The sequence below is a fragment of the Trichomycterus rosablanca genome, chromosome 9, assembly GCF_030014385.1.
Source record: "Trichomycterus rosablanca isolate fTriRos1 chromosome 9, fTriRos1.hap1, whole genome shotgun sequence".
In the NCBI taxonomy this organism is placed as follows: Eukaryota; Metazoa; Chordata; class Actinopteri; order Siluriformes; family Trichomycteridae; genus Trichomycterus; species Trichomycterus rosablanca.
In genome coordinates, this window is record NC_085996.1 from 30030894 (window position 1) to 30041523 (window position 10630).

Sequence of the window (10630 nt, forward strand, 5' to 3'; positions counted from 1 at the left end):
AGGATTGCAAAACCATTTTAGGGCTCTGTGACCCCATCAAACCACAACAAGAGTCATTATCTCATTAAAAGAAAGAAAACTTGTAACAGTGGTGAATCTTTTTAAAAATACCATACCAAAATTCCTCCCAAGAGTGCATTGACAACTCAAAAAATGGCATTTATAGATGAAAACCATTTTAACTAAAAGGAAAAACCTTGTCTCAGACATAGGACATAGGCCATGGGTCCTGTTTTATTTGGCAGAAACCTACAAGCCCAAATCAGAAAAAAGTTGGTGTTGTATGGACAAAAAACAGGTTTCTAATGTTTAGTTTGACTTTCATTTCATTGCAGACAGTATGAAGCCAAGACATTTCATGTTTTGTCTGGTCAACTTTATTTTATTTGTTAATATACAAGAAACAAGACAGCAAACATAACTCAGAGCTCAGTTAAGCCTATCAGAAATAAGAAAAAGTTTGTTTGTTTGTTTAGGATTTTAGGATGATTAGGATTTTAACGTCATGTTTTACACTTTGGTTACATTCATGACAGGACAGGTAGTTACTCATTACACAAGGTTCATCAGTTTACAAGGTTATATCTATCACAATCATGGACAATTTAGTGTCTCCAATTCACCTTACTTGCATGTCTTTGGACTGTGGGAGGAAACCGGAGCTCCCGGAGTAAACCCACACAGACACGTGAAGAACATGCAAACTCCACACAGAAAGGACCCGGACCGCCCCACCTGGGGATCAAACCCAGGACCTTCTACAGAAAAAGTGGAAATGTGTTTGTTAGAATGACTGCTGGGAAACCAACTTCCAGACATTGAGCTACAGAAGTCAATGGTTGGGGATACACTCAAAAGTCATGGTTCAAGCATATCCAAAGTGCTATAACTAAAGGGCATTTTTAAAACATTTGCAAAGAAAGTGCTCTGTAAAAGCATTGCTTTTGGTCAGAAAGATTTCTTAATAAAGTGCCAGAAAGTCTTGTTTTCTGATTAGATTAAAGAGCTTTTCAGCATCAATTTCTGGCTTTATGTGGTAACACCTTGTCTACTGTAATTGGGGTGGAAGATTCCTTTCAGCAAGGCAATGACCCAAAGCACACTGCAATGCAACACTAGAGTGGTTTAAAAATAAAAAAAATACACCACCACTTTTCAACTAACCTAAAAAATCTGAGGTATAATTCAAAATTAATTTATCCAGTTGTACTAAATGTATTGATATATATATCCTTAAAGTCTAATAGCTGTGAAAGCTTTCAAAGTTGGCTCAGACATAAAAATGAACAAAAATTATAAACATTGACATTTGATGAGTTTTTTTATTAGATGAATACAATTTTCTTTTTTTTTTACTAAAAGATGTTTCTTATTAAAAATAAAAAAGTACAATTTATTCAAATCCTTGTTTGTGAATACTTTTTGCTGGTGTAGAAGATTAAAATAGAATTATTAAGTAGTGTTATACTCAGTGGATTAGGACAACAACTGCAATTATTTGCATTTTTAGAATATGTTACAGATCCGAATAGATTTACACATTTGTCCTTGAAATTACATAAATATAGTCTGACCCATGTCAAACACAATCCTTTAAAAACTTGGCAGCACAGTAGCACACAGCAACAAAAAAGGGCAAGGTTTTGCATCAGCAGTAATGATAAAAAAGTTATTAAATTACCACATAAGCACAAGTTAAAATAAAAAGCCAGTGGACACAGTTCACCAAGGTCTGCTTTTGTGCCATGCTAATTACCCAGCTTCACTTTTATGCTAATTATGGTAGTAAATCATTTCTCCTGGCCTGGAGTTCAAAATGAAAAGCATCTTACATTAAAAGCTGGCTGGTTGTCTACAGTGTGACACGTAATGCAGTCTGCACTTAGAATAATTAGCTTGTTGCTTTAATCCTACACGCATTACACCCAAACAATAGAGAATGTTAAAGATTCTGCATCACTTTCTACATTTCTTCCATCATATGATGACACATTATAAAGCCTTTATGGTCTCTTTGTCTCTCAGAAAATGTATGTGTAAGATTTTACTTTCTTCAATATTCTGATGACATATCTTTTTATCTTTACATATGCAGGTATTCAGCTGGATGACAAACAAAGAAGACAAAGTAAATGAGCAGAAAAAACATACTAAGTACAGATTACCACTTACATTGTACATTTGAAGCATTTGGAAGGTGCTTTAAAAGTGACATAAAAATGTGACAGTAAACAATCCAAGATTTAAGAGGGATTACAGTCCAAACAGTGGCAGCTTGCCAGTGCTTTGGTTTTCAAACATCTTTCATAGGTGTTTAGCGGGTTAAGATCTGGTAATTGAAGGCCTATGCATATTTGAAGGCCAAAAATGTATTTTTTTTGTTCAGCATGCAAATAATCTGTACATTGTATATTGTTTTGTCTGTATATTGTATTGTCTGCGTATTGTAGAGCTACCAACAGTTACTTGATTTCAGTTTGTCATTATGGATGATTAGTGTAAAATGATGGGTAAAAATAGCAACTATATCCATTTAAAATCTAAAATCTACGACACAGTAAAAAGTGCAAAAAGCCAAGGGGTCATTTTTCACTGTCTATGTATATAACACTCAGTGACATAAAATGAAAATGAAACCACTACTTCAAATAAAACAATGACAAAAAATGTACAGTTTTGCTTTGAATTTATTTGTATTCTCCATTCTCACCTGCTTTCACTCTGACCTTTCATTCTGTTGTTGAGCAGATGTAAACATGGCCTTGTCACATTCCATACCACTAAACAGATCACAGTGATGCCTGTACTCGGCACAGCGGGAGTATTAGGGGAGAGAAAGTGAGTGGAGAAAACAGCACTGATGCCACCAATCAACATTCCATGCACTTAATGCAAATGACATTTAAATAAGGTGGAAGTAGTAGCTCTGCCATACAAACATACACTCTCAGTATGGGACTGCATTATATTCTAGGTCTGTCTGCCTAATGCCTGAATAATCAGCACAAATCACAGACTTGCCTCTCAAGCCAAAAAATTATTTACTCTAATGCAGGTAAATAAATGCAAACAAAGGCAGCATGTGTGGGTACTGCAAAGGAGTTACATGCAAATTAAATTACAAGAGTGTATTCAAGACCTTACATCATGGCGTTACTTCAACCTGTTTATCATAAACAATGACAAACTTTTTAATGATAAATGTTTTATAGTAAAATGTAGAGTAAAATCAGGTTAACCAAGAAAGAAGTGTAGTTGAATAATGTAAGGCCCTGGTGATGTTCCTGCCTATTAAACAGTGCTTTACACAGTTCAAGTTTGGGTATGAGTGCCACCTAGTGGGCATTTCTCACTTCATTACAGCTCCAAATTGGGAATAAACACAATGTAAGTGAAAAATATCTGTGTTGTTTGAGCCAAAGAAGACAAATGATTTATGTGATTTATGTAAATTAGGCACTTATTAAGAGGTAATTATAAATATGGTGTTAAAACAATGCACATGAAGAAGACTCAAGCTTAGCCTAAGCTTAGAGAAACCCTGACACCCAGGATAAAATAATAATAACAACAATAACAGTAATTTCTAAATATATTTTAGTGATCAGACTTATTTCTGTGTTTTACCAGTTAAAAAAATTATATAAATCATACTAAACTGTGAATTAGCAAAATGTGATTTTTACATTTAATTAAACAATTAAGTATAGTTAATTTTCTTTGTTTGTCATTATTCATTTATGTATTCTGGTGTTACTGATCTAGTTAAATTTTTTCTATTTATTTTAACATGATCATGGTTATTCGTGTTACACTTGAATTGAAACTTGACTATGAAAATACATGGCAATATTGCAGATCATCCACTGGGAAATCAGTTCCAGTTCCAATTCCAGTTTATGTTCTTACGTGAATTTGGACAGATTTGCACTTGTCCCAAGAGAGGTGTGCTAAAACTGGATCATCTAGATTTAGTTGGGCACTAAAATCTGACAGAAGTGACCAACATCTGTGGCCAATTTTGACAAGTTGCCATTCGGCTCTTTATTGGGTACATTATATCCATCAAGTGTTAAGCACCGCCATCGTTTATTTCTTTATTTAGAGCAGCTAGGAGCAAGAGGAACAGCGCAGCAGTATCTTAGCCATTAAGGCACTGGACAATTGATTGGAAGGTCTTATGTTTAGGCCACATCACTGCCAATTTTAACTGCTGGACCCTCAAGCAAGGCCCCTAACCATCTATTACTTGCATTTTATTCAGTAAAAATTGTAAGCTGCTTTGGGTAATTGTGTCTGTTAAATGTTAATAAGTGTAAATGCAGATAAATGATGTGTCACTAAAATGACAGGGTTGTGATTTCATTTATTAACCAGAACTATTAATAGCTCTGCATTGTTTAGAGGTTTTCAGCCTGCATTTTGTGCTGCCCTTGACACATGTAGGTGTGGTGTGCATTTACCTACTAAAGAACTAATTAATTTGTATAGTTATGCATGTGTGAGGTCCATGAGACTTTCTTTTTTGCTATTGCTGTGACCTGAGGCAGCACAACTGATAAAAAGGTAAAGAGCTACTTGCATAAACCTAGACATTATACAGAGTAGAAAAATCTTCAGTATAACTTTACATCTATTTATTCCTGATCATGGTTGCATTAGGTCCAGTGTCACCTGAAAACACAGTTTGCAAGGCAGGAACACATTGCCTTAGGTGTGTCTATCCATTGTATTGTGAAGCACTCACACCGTCACTCACAACTTGGTGCAAGAAATGTAGTCTGTTTATCTTCCACATGTCATGTAAGTCATATGTACCTTCAATAAATACATGTATATATAAATATGCATATTAAAGTTCCAAAATGTGTACCCTTAAATGTACCGCTTTAAAGAAAAGGTAAATTTTATAAGGGCAGCTTTAACTGTGGCTCTATAGCAATTTAAAAAAAATAAGAAATCCCTCAGGTGTCACAATGGCTCGGTGGGTAGCACACTTTAGCCTCAGGAAATCTCCTCAAGGCCAAAACAACAGAATGTTATTCTGCCTGAATATTTTTCCACTACAATTAGCGTAAACTGTGCATGTCATTCTTGAACTGTAAATTCTGCTGGTCTTTTTTGATATAAACAATATCTGGCTTGAAGAAAAGTCTTTTGGCATTAACTGGAGAAGAAGACAGTCCTTGACCTTATTGAATTTCTAAAGCCATTGGCAGACTTCAAATGTCCTCTCTCAGAGTGGCTGTTTTTCTTGATCTCAATAAAAAAAAGCTCATGTGCTGTTTGAAGCTGGTGGGTTCTAATAAAACACACTTTAAAAACTGACCCAGCATTCAGGATGATTACTAAAGAGCTAAGGTAAGGTATGCAATTATGCTGCAAATCAATGATAATAATGTGCTGCACAACAAGCCAGTCATGTGTTATACGTCAGACATGTTACAAAGGCAAAATGCTACAGGATATATCAGTGAATCACCTGATCACAAACATCAAAATGAATCATTTTCTGTTTACCTAACTAATTTAAGGTTTACTTATGTCTTACTTAAATGATACAAGAGCATTTCAGTACTTACTGGGAAGCAGGATTTCCTGTTTGGTTATCTAAAAAGCAAGCTAAGATATTTCCTTTATTTATTTGTCTGATTGTCTTATTCATAATGTAAAGAAAGCACAACAATAAAATGATTTCCCAGTTGCACAAATACTATTATTTACTCAGATGTAACAGGACAATATATGTAAAATAAAATAATGTTATATAACCCTACTGGAATTAATTGCATACAGTACAAGAACAAACCATTTTTAAGACACATGATAGCACAAAAACAAAAGCAATCAAGTTTATTCAATCACAATTCTACTCTATAAGATTCAGGTTTTTAAGTAATGCCATAAAGTTCCAATTTTGTGTTCCTAATCATAAAAGCTGTACTGTATATTACTTGCCTTAAACTTTAAAAAACATTTAATTTTGTTCACACAATTTAAAAAAAATTTCATTGTTTAAGAGATTAACACATGATGGCGCCATATCACAAAAACACAATCAAGAACCATTTTCCACATTTTAATATAAACCCAGCTGCATGACGCATATACTCACTCAATCACTCACTTTGCTGGAGCATATCCCAGCTTTTCAATGGGCACAAGGCACACAGTAACACCCTGGACGGGGCGCCAGTCCATCGCAGGGCAGACACACATACACACACACACACACCCATTCACCTACAGGGCAATTCATTGTCTTCAATTAACTTGACTGCATGTTTTTGGATTGTGGGAGGAAACCTGAGCTCCCAGAGGAAACCCACGCAGACACGGGGAGAACATGCAAACTTCGCACAGAAAGCACCTGGACCGCCTGGGGATCGAACCCAGGACCATCTTGCTGTGAGGCAACAGTGCTACCCACTGAGCCACCGTGCTAGCCCTATGATACATATATCAATATTAAAACCAGTTTATTTACAATGCTTACCATGCTTGCAAAAAAACCATGTTTCCATTTGGACTTTAAAAATAGCAGTTTTCCACAAGGGTTTAGCAACAAAAGTTTTCCGCATATCCTGTGCCTAGTGTGTTGAGTCACATTCCATTAATGACTCAGTACACCGGCTAAAATTATGTTCCCAGTAAAAAAGGCCAGTGCTTTCCAGTTCTTATAAAACCTTTGTGTGGCATAGTGGCAAAGCCGGTGGTGTTAGTGTTGCATGGTCCCTGGTTCAATCATTACCTCTGTTTTAAGTTTGGTATGTTCCTTCTGTGTACTTACGGGTCTCATTAAAGTACTCTTGCTCTCCTTTTCTTCAAGCATTAAGCCCTGTGCTACCTGTGTACCCACCCACCTCAAAAATAGTAATCATTTAAAAGAGGTCTAAAGCTTATGGGAACCAAATTTTACAATTAACATAACCAACATTAAACAAGCTAAAATTTACACTTATTTGAGCATTTCAGTTTTTACATGAGGTTTTGACCTTGGCTGTAAAGAAACTCAAAGAAAAAAGCAAGGACAGCTCTTTTGTTACTAGAAAATCAATTACATTTGAAATACCAATTACAATTTGGCTTAAATTCTTCAAAACAGTTTTAGTGTGGGGACCACTGACACAAAATAATTTTACTAAATGGGAAAAAATCTGGTTGAAGCCCTGCACACAGAATTCTGCAAAAAAAAATTCAGCAGAATATCTTGAATATCTTGAATATCTGGAAGCATATCAAATCAATTGATCCCAATCTCTCCGCTTTAGAGCTTTGGCAAGTTAACTACTGAACATATTAGAAGAGAAGAGTGGGCTGATCATACATTCAGCATGAGATGTGACTGCAAGTAAGGACAATCAACCAGTTATTGTTGATTAGTACTAATTATTTTATTCAGAATTATAATATATTATTATATTTGGAAATGATCTTGAACTTCATTTTCATTTTTATTGATTACAGATTACAGATTGATTACAGATTTATTTTTATTGATGACAGATAATCCTTTAAATAACATATTTCTGGTGTTCTGTTCTAATCTATAATATTATCTTTTTATTATGTCTGTTTGTGTTACTGATTGGCTGCTTTGGTGTTGCTTATTACTTTCATGCCAATAAAGCACCAGTGAACTGAACTAAACTGATTGAGTGGGTAAGAGTGAGGGACTAAAATAGTGAGTTTGTGAGTGAGAGAAAGAGAGTGAGCAGAAGAGAGTGAGTGAGTGAGTGAGTGATTAAGAGAGTGAGTGACTGAGTGAGATAAAGGGAGACAGTGAAAGAGTGAGAAGGCATTAGTGAGGGACTAAAATAGTGAGTTTGTGAGTGAGAGAAAGAGAGCAAGCAGAAGAGAGTGAGTGAGTGAGTGAGTGAGTGAGTGAGTGAGTGAGTGAGTGACTGAGTGAGATAAAGGGAGCCAGTGAAAGAGTGAGAAGGTAGGAGTGAGTGACTAAGAGAATGAGTTTGTGAGTGAGAGAAAGAGAGTGAGCAGAAGAGAGTGAGTGAGTGATTAAGAGAGTGAGTGACTGAGTGAGATAAAAGGAGACAGTGAAAGAGTGAGAAGGTAAGAGTGAGTGAGAGACTGTGTCAGCACTGCACTCTCAGGGGGAGCACAGAGAGAGCTGCACACTAGCACCACTCTATAAACACACACCTGCCACCAGGTGAGGGACAGTGGGTGACCATGTCACATAGACACACACACATATAAACACACAAACATTTTTATTACTACTTACATTTAGTATTATTACTGTCACTGTTACTATTTTTTAAATGTTACTTTGTTAAATAGTTACTGTTTGCACTGTTTGTCTTAACTTTTCTATTTTATATATAGTATTTTTGTTGTTATTATTTTCAGTCTATTATATTTCCTAAATCTGTAAGTAAGCTTTGGCAATATGAATGTCTATATTTGTCATGCCAATAAGGCTACGTCTGAAGTGAATTGAAGTGAGAGAGTAAGTGAGTGAGATAGAGTGAGTGAGTGAATGAGTGAGTGAGAAAGTAGAAGAGAGATAGTAAAAAAAGTGGATGAGAGAGAGTGAGAATAAAAGATTGAGTGAGGGAAAGTTAGTGAATATGCGTGAATGAGTGAGGGAGGGAGAGAAAGTGAGTGAGAGAGAGAGAGAGAGTGAGTGAGTGAGTGAATGAGTGATTGAGTGAGTGATTGAGTGAGTGAGTGAATGAGTGAATGAGTGAGTGATTGAGTGAGTAAGTGATTGAGTGATTGAGTGAGTGAGTGAGTGAATGAGTGAGTGAGTTAGTGAGTGAATGAGTGAGTGAGTGAGTGAATGAGTGAGTGAGTGAGTGAGTGAATGAGTGAGTGAGTAAATGAGTGAGTGAATGAGTGAGTGAATGAGTGATTGAGTGAGTGAATGAGTGATTGAGTGAGTGAATGAGTGAGTGAGTGAGTGAATGAGTGATTGAGTGAGTGAATGAGTGATTGAGTGAGTGAATGAGTGAGTGAGTGAATGAGTGAGTGAGTGATTGAGTGAGTGAATGAGTGAGTGAGTGAGTGAATGAGTGATTGAATGAGTGATTGAGTGAGTGAATGAGTGAGTGAGTGAGTGATTGAGTGAGTGAGTGAATGAGTGAGTGAGTGAGTGAGTGAGTGAATGAGTGAGTGAGTGAATGAGTGAGTGAGTGAATGAGGGAGTGAGTGAGTGAATGAGTGAGTGAGTGAATGAGTGAGTGAGTGAGTGAATGAGTGAGTGAGTGAATAAGTGAGTGAGTGAGTGAGTGAATGAATGAGTGAGTGAATGATTGAGTGAATGAGTGAGTGAGTGAATGAGTGAGTGAGTGAGTGAATGAGTGAGTGAGTGAGTGAGTGAGTGAATGAGTGAGTGAGTGAATGAGGGAGTGAGTGAGTGAGTGAATGAGTGATTGAGTGAGTGAATGAGTGAGTGAATGAGTGAGTGAGTGAATGAGTGAGTGAGTGAGTGAGTGAGTGAATGAATGAGTGAGTGAATGATTGAGTGAATGAGTGAGTGAATGAGTGAGTGAGTGAGTGAATGAGTGAGTGAATGAGTGAGTGATTGAGTGAATGAGTGAGTGAGTGAATGAGTGAGTGAGTGAGTGAGTGAGTGAATGATTGAGTGAATGAGTGAGTGAGTGAGTGAGTGAATGAATGAGTGATTGGTTGAGTTGGTGAGTGAAAGAAAGTGTGTGTGTGTGTGTGTGTGTGGTCATTCGATAGACTGTTAAATTGTCTAGGTTTTTTTCTTAAATTGCTCCCTGTTCAAATTAATATTATAAAACGGATAGTTCCGGTCCTAAAATCTGATTGGTTGAGCCGCGTTCGAAGCCGTTGTAAAATCCCCGATAAACTCACACCTATGACCACCTCACATCATTCCATATTAATACGCCACTGAAAAGAAAAGTTAATGTTATTTTCGCCCTCATGTTGCCTGGCAACACTGTTAATCGAACTATTTTGCGTCGCGGAAGAATGCTTTATTGTAAGTTTATACACGATAAATACATTTATGAATTAAACATTGTTGTATTCATTATATTTTTTGTTGACCGCCGTTTTAAAAAAGCAATAAGCCCCTCGAGACCGTGCATTACTGTTATGATTTTAGCACGGGGAAAGAAGTTGAAAAACGTCATCCCCGTGCTAAAATCACAGTAACGTACGGCCTCTCGTGGCTTATTGCTTTAATAAAAATGATTAAAATAAAAGTCAAAATCAAGCATAAAAATCCTGATTAAGCTGCTAAACATAAGGTGTAACATCTGGATTTACAGTATTCCTTTAATTGTGGCGGTATTAAATAAAAGAGCCACAAAAGAACCATAAAAGAACCACATCCAAACAACTTACATAACATCAATTTCATTTCACTAACTGCTTTCATCCTGACTGAGCCACCAACTAACCAAAGAAAATCTATGAAAGTGAACTAAACCTCTTTTTAAAGAACAAAACCCATTATTTGTATGAGGTTATGACTTTATTCTGATAGAATTAAAGTTGTGTTGTCTTTGTCCTGGATGTAAACGGTTAACGGAATGTTTCCATCTTCAATCCGCGCCCGGCGTAATCCTGAAACACAATGACGTCAGTGTCAAAGCGCTGAACCAAACGAGCCATTTTGTAGGAAGAGCTTCAG